Source organism: Sturnira hondurensis, unplaced genomic scaffold (assembly GCF_014824575.4).
Source record: "Sturnira hondurensis isolate 20B ecotype Veracruz unplaced genomic scaffold, ASM1482457v3 Scaffold0002039, whole genome shotgun sequence".
Taxonomy (NCBI): Eukaryota; Metazoa; Chordata; class Mammalia; order Chiroptera; family Phyllostomidae; genus Sturnira; species Sturnira hondurensis.
In genome coordinates, this window is record NW_028074670.1 from 507,134 (window position 1) to 526,106 (window position 18,973).

An 18,973-nucleotide genomic window follows, 5' to 3' on the forward strand; every position below is an offset into this window, starting at 1 on the left:
CAATTGGTCTGCATGTTTAGGTCTCTCCGTGATGTATCAAAGGCCAAAGTAAGAGCTTGGACATGACTAGTGAAGCATGTGAGGTCCTCCAGGAAACTTCCCAGCCTGTCCTTGCACTGTCGTAGACCCATTACAGAGAAAGGCACTTGCGGTCGTGTAGAGCCTAGGGCACCTGCTGCCTGCTTCAAGGGTAGGAGTGTAGGGCTGGTAGAGAGATGTGAGGCCCCACTCCTAGTACGTCCTGCTGGGCTGGCCTTTTCCTTGGCTGGTGGCTTTGGGCAGACCGGAGGTAAGGTGGTGAAGAGGTCGGTCTCTCTGAAGTAGGAGCAGAAGCTCCTGGACTCTGGGGGTCCACTTAATTCCCCCTGAGAGGCAGGTGGGGAACTGAGGAAGGTATCTTCTAACTGCTCAACACTTGAGGCCATAGGTTCTGTCTGGGTGGGTTTGGAGCAAGACAAGGGATCTCGGTACAGAGCCATAACGGCCTTCATATGTGGAGTTTTGGACCATTTGCCTTCCCTGTGGCAGATTTGTAGTATGGTATTATAATTATCACTCCCATTCTCAGGCCAGACCTCTGCCGTCTAATTTATATTGGGGCCATGCAGTTAGTTTACAAAAGAAAACTAACCTCTCCTTTTAAAAAATTTTAGGGTCAAATGTATCCCAGTTTCTAAGAATGCAACCCAATGGCAATTTGATGGGGATGGCAGGTGTGGTTCCCATTTCAGCCACGATGATCCTAAAGAGGAGAAAACAGGAAGATGCTCCCTTGCCATCTGGAAACACCCCTCTTTGCTTGCCTCAGGCGCCTTTCCTAGCGGGCCACGGGACGTCCCCTGGGATCCCACCGTCCTACCAGATGGCTCTGGCAAAAGAGGCCCTAGTGAGTGTTGGCCGACAGAAATCTGAGAATTGAGAGCTGGATCGCCATGGACTAGCTCTATTTCTTTTCTGAAAGTTTGAATTCCCTGGACATTATCTGCATAATTCTTGGTCCTAGTGAGTGTCCAGGTTGTGAACTGTAGGTGGAAACTGTTCCAGCCTCCCTGAGCAGTTGCCTACAGTCCTGAAGACCCCAGACCCACTGCTCTGCCCAGGTGGCCTGAAAACGTTGCCATTCCCGGGAGGGGGGAGGATGGGGGGTGGGATGGGATGGGAGTAATAGACAGAAAACTGTACTTGAAAAATAATTAAATAAAAAAATTGGGAAAAAAAGAAGCATAAATAGTAGGTAGAAAATAGGGGGAGGTTAAGAGTGGTATGGGGAATGTAGAAATCAAAGAACTTGTACAACTCATGGATGTGAACTAAAGGGCAGAAAAAAAACCCGTTGCCATTCCTGTACCCCCACCTGCGGAGACCCTCATCTTTCTGTAAGCCTCAGGTCTGGGGCAGAGGAGGTGTCTTACTAGCGAAATAGTTTCCGGCCCCGTAAACCATCAAGAGGGGCACCAAGACGACCTTACTAAAAATGATCCTTTTCCAAATCACAAAGAGGACACTTAGGTATTCTAACTAATCTTTCCAGAGATTTGAGAAATTGTCGCTGAGTCTGAAATTTCCCCAGAAGGGACAGCAAGGGGTGTCTAAAAGAGGTCCCTTCTTCGCATTGGAGGCGGGTGTCATAGCGGGACGGATGACTGCAGGAGGGGGGAAGGTGAAACATCCGTATAGAGGTGAGTATACCAATTTAGAATTTTAAATGCAACTAATTGGGTAAGAGTGTCCCCATGTGGCCATTTCCTGTAACAAACACCAGCAGGTGCCCATTAAGCAGCTCTGATGACCTTGCTGCTGGCCTTGATAGTGTATACATGCGAAATAGGGGAGTGACTCATTCCTGCAGCTACACTTGGCCATAGGAAGATGGAAGGAGATATTCTGGGCACAAATACAGCAGGAACCCTTCCTACCCAACAGGCAAGCGGGGCTCGGATGCAGGTATAAAGGCCAAAAGTCAGCTGGGGAGGACTAGTGTAAAAGACTATCTGTGGGCCTGACGAGGAGACTGCAAAAGGAAGTCACTGCGCAAGTGAAGCGGTAACTGGTGTCTTGCACAGAAGGTCACACTGTGCCTAGGAGGATGCAGCCGCAGGCTGGGGCAGTGTCCTCTGGTTGTTCGCAGTGTGCCTGACCGGCGTGTGGACACGTTCTTGCACCTTTCAGAGACTAAGTGCTCACTCCGATCTGCACCCAGGTTATCCTCTCACAGGTGTCTTCAAGAGGTCGGTGCCCTTGTGGCTTTTAACTGCCTGCCCTGTGCCCACAGTTTAGCAGCCCATCTTCCATCAGGGAACATCAGATTCACCAAGACAGAATGGGAGCATACAATCAAGTAGATGGCGATGGAAAGGGGATATCACCAAGCACTGGGACAGCAAAGGGGGCTTAGTGCTCCAGTGTCTTCTCCTTGGCTGGCTCGCCAAAATCTGTCACAGCTGGGCACAGGTAGCCAGGTGCTTGGTGATCATGGACAAGGACTTGGACCAAACACACAAAGAATTTACCGCAGAGAGAGAGGGCAGATTTAGTAAGTGGTAGTAGACAGCAGCACAGCAACTCCGAGACCAGCCCAGCGGTGGCAGGGATTATGTTCTTAAAAGGCAGACATTTCCTGGTTAGTTTTCAGGGGCTTTTACTGACATGTCGTCATATGACTTTAAAGCTACTGCGCATGTGATCTCCCAAGATTTTCCTTGATTGCCCACTTTGTGGGGCACACAATGCTAACTTATTACAACGCTATTACAACGGAGGAGGGGTCATGCAGCATCTTCTGCACAAGTGCGGTCAGGTTCACCAGGGCTCAGCGCTTTTCCAGGAAGCAGGTCTTAGAACAGGGTCCGTTCTGCATCCGTGTCCTTCGTTTTAGTCCTGTGGTGCCTCTGGAGTTTCTTCATCCTGCCTATCTCCTGCCTCCAAGGGTCATCTGCTTCTCACCCTAATGCAAGCCACTGGCCCTGTTTCTACAACTGCTCAGAATCTGTTTCTTGGAGGTGTAGACCCCTAGAGACCCAGAGCAGGAAGCCACCTGGGAGCTGCTAGCTCGGGACTCACCACCTCAAATACTGTCCAAGGCAGCAGCTGAATGGTGAAGCCCACTTTGGGTGAGATGGTGGGGACAATGGTGGCTGCAGTGAACTGGAGAGACAAGCATGTGCAAAAGCTCCTAGATGCAAGTGGGAGTAAAATGACACATGGCCACGGATGGAGTTGGGACACTGGCTCCAGGTCTCCTTTTCTTCATATAGTGAGAAAAACAAGGTCCAGAAGGGGGTTGCTGCTTGTGCAAGAGAGGCCCCAATCCCCTTCCTCACCAGAATCCTGGGTCCTTAGTGTTTGTGCCTGGGGGCATGGGGTAAACATCAAGCTGCCATCTGTGGGATAACCTGGACTTCGGGGTCTGCCAGCCCTTGGCTTTGGAGGAGCCTTGGATTGCTTCATTTCCTTCCTCGGCCCCCGATCCTGTTTGGAGAAAGCAGCCTCCCTGAGAACACAGGGCGCTCCTGTTCTTTGCAGTGAGTCAGCCTCTGAGCTGACTTGGGGCAGCTTGACTCTGAGACAGACTCCTTCCGTCCACTGCTTTTTCCAGTGAGAGCCTGCAGCTGCCGCGCTCCACTTCCTCTGCCCACGTCCCTGTGGCCGGGAACCTTTGTTTACTCGGATTTTTTCCTCCTTAAAATGAGGTCCAACTGAAAAGTACCCAGGAGCCTTTTAACCTCGATTTGTCAGATCTCACCAAGAACTAACGATTAGAAGCATGGAGTGCTGTTTTCTCATCACATGCGACCTGCAGGATGCAGCATGTGGTGTCTGGTTTTTTGTTTTGTCTTTAACTCCCTTTTACACTCAGGCAACGAGGCACTGTCCTCTTGGCAGGAGGAGCAGACAGCCACAGGGAGGGGCTGCCACAGGCTTCAGTCTCAGCCTCCGAGTGGCAGGAACTGGGCTGTGGCCCCATTACTGGTCACGGGCATCCCTCTGGGACCCGGAGCAAGTGTTTCGGATGGAGCCAGCCACGTGAAGACATCAGCGCACTCTCACCGCGACTGACCCCGTCGTCACAAGCCCCTGCCTGCAACACCTCCCAGGAAGCCTGCTCGAGGGCTCTGAAAACCTGGTCTCGAGAACATCATTTGAGAGGAAGAAATAAGGACGTTTGCCCCTTTATTCCGGGACAAAGAAAGAGTGTGGGTGAAAAGGGGCCACGCACTGCACCTGACGAGCTCAGGGAGGCCCGCATGCTTGCTTGGCCTCACGCACTCAGAGACAAACTCAGGAACCATAAAAGATGGTCTGAAATCCTAGGCCAGTATTTTTCTCTAACAAAGGTCAATCTTTACCTTAACGGAGCCTATCTATTGTCTTTTATTTTTTTCCACCTATGATAACAACATAACTTTGGAATATCAAAATAATTTCCTTTTTTCCTAGACCCCTCAAAGCACAGACACCTCAGAGCGGAGGCCACAAGTCCCTCAGTGTTAGCGTTACTGCATTAGGTGGTGACTGTTGAAGAAGTACGCGTCTCTCATTTTACCTTTTATCCAACCCCGCAGACTCAGCCCTCCCTTCGGCTTTTCCTGCCTCCCCAGTCTACCACCAGAGGGTTTCATGCGACCCCCTATGCCCCCTCCTTTGATTATAATGCATTCAATATAAAATGAGGTGCCAAGCTGCCATTCTCTGGAGCATTTTCTCCATCCATTGAGATCTTGCTTTCTGGCAATTGCTGTCAGTGAGGCTCAGATACACTCATAAAAATTCTTATAGGTTTGGACGTTTCTGACTTTAACAAGAGAACGAGAAATAAAGTGAAACAAAAAAAGAGACGAATGATATCAGTCACCTGCAGGGCATGTTGGGATGGGAAGAAGGACCCAGAGGACATGTCCTCAAATATCGTCTTGTCCTCACTTGAGTTTCAGAACCATTTTAATGTTTATTGTCAAAAATAAATAAAACTCACAAAGATAGGGAAAACCCTAAAATTGAATATACACAGAAATAAGCGAATGGAAAAGAAAGCATTTTGACATCTACCGCACTAATTGATAGTGAAAATAATTGCCCCTCACTACGGGTTAGACGTTTGCCTGTGGTTTCACGTGGCCTCTGCCCCGTCTCTGAGTGGTGGGTGGCGTTTCCTGCCCGGTTTGTGAGAGGATGGCGGGTCTCCGCGGGACTAAGGAAGGTGCAAGGCCTTGAACTCAAACTTCATATCCAGCTTGCATTAGATCTCAGTACTGAGCTCCTGTCATCTTATTCAGCTCTGTGTCAGGCACAGAAGTATGGCTTAATGTCCCTGGGCTCCAGGAATCTATGGTCTCCTTGATAAACAAAAGATACTGAAATGAAGGAAAATAATAAGTTCCTTACACTCCGAAAGACTCAAAGCCCACAGGAACTTTCGGAATTCTGAGCACTCCTGTGGGCTGGCTTCCTAGAGCATACGGCATCTGAACCAGACCTCGCAGGGAGGATTCCTGCAGGTGTGGAAAAGGGTGAAGGAATTTCAGGCAGCAGAACGGCCGGAAGCAGAGGTGTGGAGAGGGAGGGGACTGGTATGCAGGAGCCAGGGAGAAGACCAGCCTTTGCAGACGGTCCACACCTAGGGCAGCTGTGACGTGTGGAGCTCAAAGTGGGGGTGACTGTGTGGGAGGAAGGGGTCCACTTGCGGCTGGGTGCACTTGGTGAATCCCCAGCCCCTAACATTGGCCCCTTGCAGCTGCACACATATACTTGACATTTGTCAGTCCGTCCCAGTTACTGGGCTCCTACACTACTGGGAAAGGTAGACACTGTATTCTGGATCCACAGGTAAACGCTGTTTTGCATGAAGGGGAAATAAAATGAAATGGCTCCTTTAGTTGCTTTGCTCTGCTCTTCCACCTCTACTTTCTCAGCAGACTTACAGGCAGGAAGAGGCCACTCCCTGTTTGCTGAGCTGGGAACCAGCCCTGCAGTTTCTTTCTAAATCCCCCTTTAGAGCTGCTCATGGGTTTGTGCAAAGAGGCCGTGGTTCTCGTGCCCTCCCCAGGCATCAGTGCCCATTGGTGCTCATCAGGGGCAGTGAGAGGAAACAGAAGGGAAAGCAGGGAGCCTGGGCTGGAGCGCAGACACCAGCTCTGTGCCTGGCCGCACAGCAAGGCGGAAGCATGAAGAAAATCAAAATAGGAATATCTGTATCACACTAGTGATGGACTGTATCCTAACTTTTCATCGGAACCAATGTTCAGAGAAACCTGGAAAGATCCTTGAACACGTGCAGCACTGGCCCTCACTGCGCGGCCCTCCACGCCCTTGGCATCAGGAACAGCAGCAATCATCCCACAGGACAAGCCATCACGTGTCCCCTCCTGATCTCTTCACCCCTGTGTCACCACTGTCTCTGCACCCTCCCCCACACCCCCTCCCAAGCTCTGTATTCACACCCATGGGACGCCGTTTGCCCGTCTTCTCCCAGCCGCTCTATAGGAACAGCCCTGGGCCCCCTCCTCCGGGAGCACTGGGCCCCCTTTTCCAAGAGTGCAGCTTTCACGTCCTGCACAGTATCCCAGTCTTTCACCCGGATTCAGAGCTTCTTAAGGGCAGAACCCAAGTCATGCTCTTCTTTACCCTAGAACATGAGAACCAGATACAATTTTTGATGATATTTGTTTAATACTGGTGAATGGGTGTTTGCCTCTTAAAGCAATGTTTCTTAAACGTTTTTAACTACACCCTTGATAAGAAATCTTTTTTACATGTGAGCCAGTTGACGCAGACTCACATGCATGTATCATGGAAATAAAAGTGTCAAGAAACAGTATTTACCATGGTGGATGCATTCTGACGTTTCCTTTCTTTCTCTCTCTTTCTTTCTTTCTTTGCTGCCTATTGGGACTGGAAGGTAGAAAGCCAGGATGCTCAGGCGCAACCAGAAGCTGTCGTTGCTAACATGAGAAGAGTTTCCCTTCCATGTGGGGATCAGGTTAGGTTGAAGCTGCAGGAGAAAGGGCACCAGCTGGGATGTGGATGAGTCTGGGCCTTCAGCTGCAGGCGACAATGTCCCGGGCCTGCCCTTAGCAGTTTTCCTGTTCAGCCCTTTGTAATTTTCCTTCATGCAATCACCCCTGTCTCAAAGCATTCCTCAACAGCTTGCTGCCTGGTTGCATTCTGTGCCAACTTCTCTGACTGCTCTTATTACACTGGACTGCACTGTGGGTCCTTTCTAGGGGCTGGCTGCTTGGAAGAGCTCCTGGGAGGAGCCTGCCCTGGGGAGGCCCGCCACCAAGCAGGTGTTGTCTGACTGATGAGACAAGTGTCAGGGGGCATGGGGTCTGTACCGTGCCTGTGTGCCCCCATCACTGCCTGGGCAGAGGGGGCACAGACCAGGGACTGAGGTCAGCCGTAGATGCATAAAACCCAGTCATCTCTTTGTACAGAAACCTCACAATTAAGACATTAAGACAATGAACCTGGGATTCAGGTTAAACTTTGGCATTCAGAAGTGGCTCTGAGGACTGGAGTTGCTGAGGGAAGCAGTGAGAATGGCAGGTGACAACCAACCCAGGGCAGGACACGGAGAGTCCCATGTGACCTGCATTGCTCCCTGCAAAGTCACCAACTCTGGTGCCTTCGGAGCACCTACCACCTCACTGCGCCTCACCTGAGCTCGAGTGGGTGGAACCCTGTGTGGGAGGGTGGGCGCCCCACCCCCGCCCCACCCCTGCCGCCCACTCCAGCAGACCAATATTCCATTTGGAAAACTTAGTAACCATCAGAAACGACACAGATCAGAACGCATGAGTCACAGCATTGCAATGGGGACCTAAGTTGTGGTCCAGTTTGTCCTGTGATGGCGGAAGTCACACATCTTTCATAAAGAAGGAAAGAACAACTGTCAGCAGCTGTATTCGATAGCAGGTCCACCACCTCAGAAAGGAACCAGGTCAGAACATTCCAGAATGTTCTATCTCATTTCTGCCCTTGCCTGGGCCCTGCTCATTTTGTGTCTTTGTCCTTTCAACCTTATTGAATGCCTTCCAGGAGGAGAGGGAATTTAATTTTTAAAGTGAATTGGAGCCACTCTATAGACTAAAAACAAACAAAACCCAGTAAATGTCCCTTTGAACCACTTATCTGCCCTGTGCTCTGTTACACACCCTGGCTGTGGCCCGTCACGTGCACTGTCCGTCACGTGAGAGAGAACGCGGCCCTCGTTCCCAGGAACTTACTTTGTCATTTAGGTAAGGACGGAGCGAAGGCCTGTCCTGGGCAGTACCAAGGGCCTGAGCTAACACTGCGCTCCACCACCCGCAAGCCCTGTGGTCTTGGGCAGCGACTGATTGCTCCTGAGCCCTGGTTTCTCGTCACCTGTGGGATCAGGATAAAGGTACTGTTCCCAGGCTGCGAGGGGGAAAGGAGGAGATACACACAGGAGCGGCTAACGTTCCTGGGGAAGTGGGAACTTTCTGAAGTGACCAAGGTTAACCCACTGGCCTCTGTGCACAGAGGAGAGGTGGAGCTGACGAGCCAGATGGGGCAGAGTACATTTTTCCTGTTGGGAGTCAGTGGAAAATAAAGCTAGTGGACAGAGAAGGCCCTTAGTGAGAGCCCCAGCCAGACAACCAGACAGAGCTCAGTACAAGGGAAAGAATTCATGAAAGAGATGGTTTAACAGATGGACGTGGCCCACTGTGAGGCTGGTTGCAAGAGGGGTGAGGCTGGAGCCAATAGCTGAGTAGTTAGCGGTGAGTGCTGGACTTAAAAGGCTGGAGCTGTGAGATGAGGGGCCACAGGAGGACTCAGGTTGGGGCCCCCTACTGCATCCTTCTCTTGGTCTTTGCCTTTCGCCTCCATGTTCTCTGTCCCTACCTCTCCATAGCAGCCTGTGTCTTTCCATTACCTGAGTCAGTACGTCCAGAGGGTCAGCAAATGCTTCAGATGAGAGATGCGGCCAGCAGGCCGCCCAGGGGTTGACTTGGTTCGGCTGGCTTTGCCAGAGTCATCAGCAGGAGGGGCTGTGAGGATGTCATGAGCCCACTTTTTCTTTGGAATGTGAGAGAGAAAAGCTGTTGCTGGTTAGACCTCACAGGAAGCTAGAGCCAGTTGGGAGCACCTGGCACCAGGCGCAGCACAGCTGCTGGGTGAGAAGAGGAGGTGACACCTCGGGGCCCGCTGAGGCAGTTGCTTCCTCTGATTCAGGCCAAGGAAATCAGGTCACCCTGCCCCCGTACACCCTGCCAGATGCTGAGGGACCCACTGCTGCCTCTGAGGAATCGACCCAAAAGGAGGATCATGGAACAGCAGCCAGGGCAAGCCCCTGGTCAGGCTCTCGGCTGGTTTACCCTGCGCGGATGGGCTTTGGTCTGCACATCTCCACCTAACCCCCCAGCTCTGTGATGTTATGTATCCCCCTCTCTCCCTTCCTACTTCGTGTACTTGCCTTCCGTCTCAACCCAGAGCCTATGAGTTTACGTTCCCATCTTAGCAGGGCATGGAGAAATTCAGAGATGCTCCAGGACCTTCTGACATGGCTAGGAAAACAGAACAAGCCAAGAGGGCTGAGCAGCCAGATCCAACTATAGGGCAGACCCTGTGTTCTGGAGCGGAGTTCAGACAAGACATCTTCTCCCACTGTGGCCACAATAAGAGGGTGTGTGGAGGGAGTTGCAGAATGGGCCTTGCTGGGAGGGGAGGGTCAGGGGGAGCTGGAGGAGGGTTCCTAATGGAGAAGGTCTCCAGAGCTGGGCTGCCTTCCACACGCAGGGGAACCTCTGTGATGTGTGCTGGGGGAAGCGGGGGTGAAGGCACAAAACCAGGAAAGGTGAGGGGTGGGGTTGGGAGCTGAAAAGAGGCACCAATGAGGGAGAAATTTTGAAGGCTGCAAGACTCATGTGAGTTGAAGGACTCAAAGGAAGGGAGTCTTGAAGCCTCAGAGCATCCTAGAGACACAGGGAGGTCCTCAGAAGGCTGGTGGGGAGGCTGCATGAGTTGAGAATCTTTGCTTTAAGTGTGTTACATTTGCTGGAATTTGTAACTGTGGACCAGGAGGTGGATGTGGTGATCTAGGGCAGCAGTGGGTTAGGTGGGACTCCAAGGGAGATACGGAGAAAGACACTGTGGTGGGATGGGAGGAGGAGCTGGGGAAGAAGACTGAGTGGAGGTGGACAGGAGCCAGGAGAAAAAACAACCTTAAGAAAGAGCTCTACCAGCATTTTCTACTGCAGAGGCTGTGGGAAGAACAAAGCAAAGCAAAGGCTTTCATCGGGTATGGACAGGAGGCAAGGCATTTCAGAGTCAAGGAGAGCAAGTGGAGAAGAAGGAAGGTGATGAATACAAACCATTATCTCAAGGAGTGTGGGTAGGTGGACGTGACGGTGGAACAAAAGGGAGCTCATGGATGTTGGAAGGCAGAAGGAAAGCATGCAGCTGTGGGAGAGGTACTGGCTCTGCTAAGCAGACTGGCGAAAATGAAGAGAAAGGGCCAGTTGTGGTGGAAGGGTAGGTGGAGACGCTGATCTTGGGTTTCACAACAGGAACACCCTCGCGCTCCTCAAACTGCTGTCAGGGCGGGGCCCGCCACTGTTTGTGGTCCTCATTCTTGCAAGTGGGCCACAGAGGGAAGTCAGGCTGTTGGCCAGGCTGCGCACCTTCTGGGACCCAGAGCACCAGCCGTTATGCCTTTCCCCTTTGCTGTGGAGTCCTCTCTCTCTTCCCTGTCAGTTCTTCCCCTCAGAACTGGTGGCCAGAAATCGCCCAGAGGGTTGTAAACACTAGTGACACCCTCTGATGGCCCTTGCTCCAGGTGCCCCAGAACAAGCAGACAGATGGGAAGTGGAAGTGGTTAAGCCCCGAAGAAGGGAGGGAGAGAACTGGGTTGATCATCAGAGTTCTTGGTGGTGAGCACTCAGCCAGCCTTGGCTGAGATACTGAGTAACTATGGGTTCAAAGTTGTGAGCGGCAAGGTCTGTGTCTTCAGGGTCTGCTCACCCACGATGGTCCTATAGCAACGGCCATGCCACCGGGCCTGTGGAGGGAGGGACATCAGCAGCCAGGACACGACTGAGAGAAAACATACACACTGGGGGAGGGGCCACTAGCAGTGGGCTGTAAACTGTTCTGAGGTTCGAAAGTGGGACGAGGATGGGTGGACTAAGGAAAGAGGACTTCATGGAATTGGGAGGGACAGTATCTGGGGAGAGAACAGGTTAGTTCAGGCAAGATAAGAATAAATGGGAAGGGAAGGAAAAAGCCTTGCTGTCTGAGCAGGAGTGGAGAGGTGCTCAGAGGGAGGCTGGTGTTGGTAAAGGAGCTGTGGGTGGGCCCTGAGGCCCCAAGCAAGTGCAGTATGAGGATCTGAACATCCCCAGGCTTGAAACTGGTGTTTCTGAGTGTAGACCAACTGGGTGTCTAACCGGCACAGTTGGGCAATACCACGCAGGATGAAACCATTTTCGGAGGCCCAGAACTAGCCCATGATCCTCACACCAGGACACACACACAATTTATCATGGACTTTGTGCAGATATTAAGAGACAAGAATCAGGGACTCTGTATGCAGTGTTTCTGAGACCAGGTCAAGTGAGAAGAGCAAGTTGCATTCTTGTGCATAGCGTGATTTCATTTGATGAAAACAATGGTATTTATTATAGTACGGAAAAATATACTTTGTGTGTTTGCGTGGAACACAGAATTTTTTCAGAAACTACTTTTTTGTGGTATGATTGACATATAAAAATCTGCACATATTTAATGTCTGCAACTTGAGAGCTCACAAGAACGGTGGATAGTAGCTGTTTGGGGTTAGACCAGGGAGCCGCATTCTGAGGAGGGGCACTTCTGAGTGGTGTCGTTTTTAGCGCAGGCACAGGGCAGTTAGCCTGAGGTTCCAGTGACCACATTTTGTGATCTGAACAGGAGAACTCAAGTTGATAAATATACATTCTTACGGGGACGGTGGGACAGAATATTCCCAATGACATGGTCCTAGAAAACAAAGCACTCTCTCCTTTCTTTCTCTCTCCCTTACGTGGCCTGAAAGCTCCACCCTGAGTCACTCGTGTAGTTTAAATCTGGAGGGAACACAGAGCAGTGGGAAGAACACAGGGCTTGGGGTTTCACCGAACCCCTGCCCAGTCCCACTGTGCCAGGACCCCAGGCCCACCCCTCCTCACCATGTGGCTGTGGGCTCTTGGCGTGCACTTCCCTGTAATCGGGGTAGTAACTCTGGCTTTTCCTACGTCACACAGATGTGAAGGTAAAATGGAACAATGCTTTGAAGGTACCTGGAACCAGGAGGGTAAGAGCCCTGCACTCAAACGTAAGGTTTTTATACTTCAACGTCTGAGGAATTATCCACGGTGACAGTCAAAAAGCTTGATACCCTGCAGATAGTGGGTATGGAATAAATTAACGTGTTTTGGAGTAACAGTAAGTTGCCCCTAGGAATACAGTCATGTTTGGAAAATAAAACTGGGAAGAATCTGTATATAGTAGATGAGACTATCAATTACAGAAGCATTTCATGCTAAAAGATAGTAAATGTAGTTTATAGAAAACCTGGGGACACCCAAATCCAATGAGCGTCCAAATGTATTGATTGCTTGTTAAACTCCAGGTGCGGTACTAAGCACTTTATTTAATCCTTCCAACAACCCTATTACCTGCACTCCAGAGAGGGGAAATGTGAGGCAGAGAGAGCTTTAGTGATTTGCCCAAGTTTATAGCAGGGAAGGGTGGAGCCAGGAATCTAACTCCAGCCAGTGTGACCCCGAGGCTAGCGCTGAGCCACTGCTTAGCTAAAGTGGCTGATGGGCTTGTTCGGGAAAACAGGACCTCATACAGAAGCGGCAGTTATTCAACATCTGTCTGAAAAAGAATGTGTCAATGTAGCTCCTAAATTTACCAGGTAACAAGAATCCTTATTCTTGTACATGCATTTAGTCGTGCATGTATAATGCCATGTTGGGCAATGGCTCACTGCATATACGATGGTCGTCTCATAAGATTATGAGGGAACTGAGAAATCCCTATTGCCCAGTGACATCACAGCCACTGCCAGGTCAGACCGCCACTCGCTTCTCACGTGTTGTGGGGACGCTCATGTGAACGATACTGTGCCAACAGTCGAATAAAAGTAGAGCACGTACAATTCTGTGCATAATTCTTGGTAATGATGACAAACACCTTCTTACCAGTTAGTGTATTTACTATGCTATAACTTTACCATTTTAACACATACACTTTCTACTTAGTAAAACATGTCCTGTACAACAGTATGCTGTGTTTGCCGGCACAGAGGAACGCACAGCTGAGGAAGAGATGAGAGAAAAGGAAACCCTTGAGAAAACTCACAGTGAAGGTTTAGCAGAAGCTTTTGTAGACCTCAACAAGCTCCTTGAAAAGTCTGAAAATAGGCCCTGGCTGGTGCAGCTCAGTGGATTGAGCACAGGCCTGCAGACCAAACAGCTGCGGTTCGATTCCCAGTCAGGGCACATGCCTGGGTTGCAGGCCAGTTCCCAGCAGGGGACGCATGAGAGGCAACCATACATTGATATTTTTCTCCCTCTCTGCTTCCCTTCCCCTCTAAAGATAAATAAATAAAATCTTTTTAAAAGTTTGAAAATATGGACCCCAACACCAAAAAATTTTTATTTGTAGAGGGAATATTCATGGTGCATTTTCTGTTCATAAGCAAATCTACAGTGGAGCAAGGAACAAACCGAGTGAACCACCATGGCCATACTTCCGAGAGAGACAGCTGCTTGAGAGGAGCCTCAGACAGGTCCTTCGGGAGGCATTCCGGAGGAAGGCGTTGCCGTCAGAGGGGGGCTGCCTGCATGCGCATTCTTGCCCCGAAGCTCGTCCAGAGGGACGTGCTGTGGGGGCGGAAGACGGTGGACTGAGGGTCCTGAGCCTGTGTGGGCTCAGACTAATGTATGCCGTTGTGTCTTAGTGTTTAACAATGAAGTCTGAAAACAAAAAAATTAAGTAGGAAGAAGCATATAAGAACATAAAGAACAGCCCTGGCTGGTGTAGCTCAGTGGATTGAGCTCGGGCCTGCAAACCACATGATCTCGATTTGATTCCCAATCAGGGTACATGCCCGGGGTTGCAGGCCAGTTCCAAGCTGGGGACTCACAAGAGGCAACCATACATTAATATTTCTCTCCTTCTCTCCTTCCCTTCCTCTCTAAAGATAAATAAATAAAATCTTAAAAAAAACCATAAAGAACATAATTTTGTACAGCTATACAATATGTTTGTGTTTTAAGCTGTGTTACGACAAAAGAGTAAAAAAGTTGGCATAATTTAAAAGTTAATAAAGTTAAAAAGTGACAGCATCCTAAGGTTAATTTATTATGAAAGAAAATATTGTTTACACACTCAGGTTAGCCCTGAGTGTGCAGTGTTTGTAGTGCCTCCAGCGGTGCCCAGCCATGTGCTGGGCCTTCACATCCACTCGCCACGCGTCCACTGCCTCGCCCAGAGCAGCTTCCAGTGAGGCACGCTCCATTTATGGAAAGTGCCCTCTGCAGGTGCCCCAACTTTTATGTTGTATTATATTTTATTGTATTTTTTCTTTGTTTAGATGCACAAATACCGTTGTGTTACAGTTGCCCACAGTATTCAGACAGTAACCTGCTAAAAGCCTTAGCCCAGGAGCAATAGGCTTACACCACACAGCCCCCAGGCGTGTAGTGGGCTGTGTCATCCAGGTTTGTGTAAGTGCACTCTGTGATGTGCACACCATGACAAAATCACCTAACCACGTGTTTCTCAGAACATATGGGTCATTAAGCGTGACTGTGACTGCTTCCGAGCTATAATGTGCGTGTGAACCACAGGGGGACCTGGTTAACGTGCAGATGCTGCTTCAGTAGGTCTTGGTGGGGCCTGAGATCATGCAAACACCCTTCCCACTGGCTGGCCAGCAGGCCACGCTTTGAGCACAGCAAGGCCGGAGGTTGAGGCAAGAGAGTCCCCATCACTGGAAACAGATTTCTCCACTGAAAATGAAAAAGATGGATGCTGTTTGGAACTGCAGTTGCCCAGGAGGCAGTTCCCAAGAGCTGAAGCCCCTGTTGAGCCCCAGAATTCCTTAACTTCTGGTCAGTGACCAGAGCCTGCAAAGCTGAGGAGCAGGCCCAGGCTGTGGTCACTGCCCCAAGACAGGCAGCTTTTTCTCCAGCTTTGCCCACTGAACCCTAAGGGGTGCTCTCCTCAGAGAGCTTTCTCCAGCTGAATGAGAGGCTCTCAGCTGCCTGGGGGTGTGGTGTCCTGCGGAGAGCGGGAGGTTCTGCAGGGTGGGAGGGCTGCGAGATGCATGTCCTGGCACAAGCTCTTGTGCTCTGGAAATGTCTGCTGGGAGAGTGAATGATAAATAAGGCTGGAAGAAGAGCTGCGGCGTGGCTGGATACAGGAGGGGGCGGTCTGGTGGGGGTAGGAGGTTGACTTTGCTTCCTTGGTGGTGATGTTCGTGGCTGGGCTTCAGTGTGAAATTCCAGGTGTAAGGAGTTTGTGTTTTGTGAGGGCATGGGCTGGTCAATCTTGTTGATCCATCCGATTCAGAGCAGACTATTTGTCAAATGAGTGAATTAATGAATAGAAGAAGAGCTAGGGAAAGAGAGGGCGCGCCTGGAGCTGTTGCCCTTCACCTCCTCCTTGGGCTGGCTGTGGGAATGACTCATATCCTGCTGCCCACTCACTCTCTCAGCCTAAAGCCACATGTCCTGGGGTGTGTGGCAGCGAGCCGACCCCGCCTTGTTTCTGCTACAGGATCCTCATGACACAGAATTCCTGAGTTTCTAGCGTTTCTGGCAAGTTGCCTTTTATCCTTGCTTCCCTGATATGTGCTGAGAAGCTGCGTTTGGAGAAAACAGGGTCTCAGTTTAGGTTTCCAGAGAAGTCGTTCTGAAGAAGTGTTCAAGGACGCTGGGCTGTGCTGAAGCTGGCTCAGCGGGGGAACCGGCGACGTTGGGACTATTTCAAGCTCCAAAAGCTGTGCTTCTGCCCCCTCCGTCTGGGTCCTGAGTCACATCACACCCAAATGTGTGAATTCAAAGCCAAAGGGAAGAAATTAGGCAGTGAGCAGTTCGGGAGGAATGGGGGGGGCAACCGCCCATGCCTTGTGTCGTGGAGGAACAGGTCAGTTTGCCTGGCAAAACCAAAATCCAGCTCTCTTTTGCTCTGGGACGCTGGCCCGAAACTGCCCCAGCCAGTGAGTCTCTGCATCACAGCTTGGCCGTCTGGGTGCTTGGAAGCACCCTCCCCCTGCATGCCATCTCTGTCTGGAACTTTCTGTGGACTTGTGGGGGCAGAGCCACAGATACTAGGTGCGCAGTCCTTTGTGATGCGGAGTGAGAGTGACCACACCGGGTGCAGACGGGAAGGGGTGGTGGTGATGGTGATGTGTCGTCCTTAAGGCATTATTTTAAATCTATTGCTGTAGGACTTGACCATAGGTGGGGGCAAGACAGATTTCCTTTTTATTCCTTCTTTTATTGCATTTTTCCCCATTTTTCCCCCATTTAGTCCCTGCCTCCCTGCCCCCCATCACCACACTGTTGTTCTTGTTCATGAGTCCTTTTTCCTCTTTGCGTAAAGATTTCCTGTCTTGAGAAGCCTCAAGAGAACAGTTTGCAGTAACTCTAAGACATGGTCAGGCCACTGCATCAACTGTACTTCTGACGAGAGCATGTGCCCTGGCTTCCTGCCTCTTCTTACTGGGAAGCTGTGGACAATCTTGGAGGCAGGTCTCCTAGAAATGCCCTTTTCTATTCCAACAGGATTTGAAGAGGCTTAAAATATAGGCTGTAAAAGCAACGGAGGGAATTAAAACATAAGGAGAAAAAAGGGGAAGTAAATGTGTTAACCTAAGTGCAAATAAGAGTTAACACCCAAGGGCATCATGTTTGCCTCTGCCCTCACTGACACCCAGGGAAAAACAGCACCTAGAAACTTGAACTTTGTTACATCCTCACTAACTGCTTGCTTCATCAGCAGTGCCTCAGTTACTTTGCCTGTAAATAAGGTAAAAGTACCTCATCAGAGGGATACTGAGAAAGTCACATAAGACAATACATGCAGAGCACCCGGAATGATGCCTGGCACAGTAGGCATACAATTGTACTGTAGATACAGTTATTACTACTTCATTCATCTGAGACTGTAGCCAAGCAGAGGGCAGGAGTAGGTAGAGAGGGGAATGTTCTCATCTCCTCAAATTCTTCTACCTTCTCCTCCCTGGACATCTCCCCACCCACCCCTAGGCTCTCATCCAAGTCCTAACGGGCAGCCTCTGAATTGCCTGTGGTCCTGACTCCACAGTGTTTGCATCCCCATCGAAGGTCCCCTTCATCCAAGTTGACTATTTTCAGGATGCTTACTTTATGCCCATCTTTAAAGTAAAATGAGAAACAAGACATCTCGGTGCTATTGCCATTGTTTAGCCTATTATTATTGTTTAATGCTCAACTAGCTGTATATATTGAGTTACTCAAAATATATATATATATATTTTTCTATTATCTGGAGCAAAGTATACTTTTAAACATTTATTCTGGACCTTGCTTTAGAGGTAGCCGCTCGGAGCATGACAAACATACTTTCTTAATCTTTGACTATAAGCTATGTGGCAACCAAAGCAATGGAAACATTTAGTTAAAGCCTATACCTTAATTAAGAGTTAAAATTCTAGCTCTCCAAAATGCTAGGAGCATTAAAATCACAAGGGGCTCAGCTATAGTCTAATGACATGTGAGTAGCGGAGCCCGTGGTCTGGCTTCATAGTCGTGGTTCGACCAGTGGACCAAATGGCCTCACTAAGGCCCCAGAGAGTGTGTGCCAGTGCTTGCATCCTAACACACCCTCAGGATCTCTGCCCTCTCCCCTGTGTTCAGCCAGAAGGTCAGAACCCAGGGTGATTGTGTGCGAACTCATGGTCCTCATACCTCCTCTTTTCCCCCACTTTTGAGGCACCGTAACTTCTCTCCACAGGCAGAGCCCTGCTTTTCGTCCCCTAGGGGGAGATGCAGGCATCCAGACCAAGGCCAGTCTAGGCCTCTAGAGGCATTTCTCCCCAGGTGAGGTGGCAAGGACCCACCTCACTTCCCTTCTACTGGGGTTGGCAGAGGCACTGAGTCGTCCAGGGGAAAGGATTAAGATCATTCTAGAGCCTGAATATGTGGACAGAATTCACTTGTAATGTGAGGGGGTTTCTGTGGAATCTCCCACTCTCTCAAACCCACCCAAGGGGCTTGGGCGGTGCTCTCTCACCTGGATGAATAATCATCTGGCTGGATATTTGAATGGCTGCCCCACCACCTCCACCACCTCCCACAGCGTTTGTCCAGCAAGTGTTTGCCAACTTTAGGAGCTACACCACAGATGGGCCAAACTATGCCCACAGACAGAATGAAAAACATAATGGGAAGACTTCTAGGCAATTTCCTTATAACTGCTTTGAAAATTGTTTAAATGGCAGAACTCTGAGGACCTTTAACAGATGAGTCCTTTTATTCAAGTTTTTCATAAACTTGAAATGCAGTAGGGTTGCCCTGGCTGGTGTGGCTTGGTTGGTTGGAGCATCATCCTGTAACCAAAGGGTTGCAGGTTTGATTCCTGGTCAGGGCACATCCCAGGTTGTGGGCTCATCTACAGCTGGGGTGTGTGCATGAGGCAGTCAATGGCGTCTCTTTCTCACATAAGTGTTTCTCACTGCCTTCCCTTTCTGCTGAATGAGAATAAAATAAACCTTAAAAAAAGTAGGATGGAGGGAGACAGGTGAATGCCACAATTGGATCTGAATTGCACTCCAGGATCAGTGTTCCTGGACGTGCACTTTGGTCCTCAGGACATGACCTTGGGCCCTAGGGCCCTAGAACTTTGTAAATCACTCATACACCTCGATTATTGGTAGGTTAGAGGATGCTCAGGTGGAGTTTAACCTTCCACTGTTGGCTCAGACATAGCAAAGACTTAG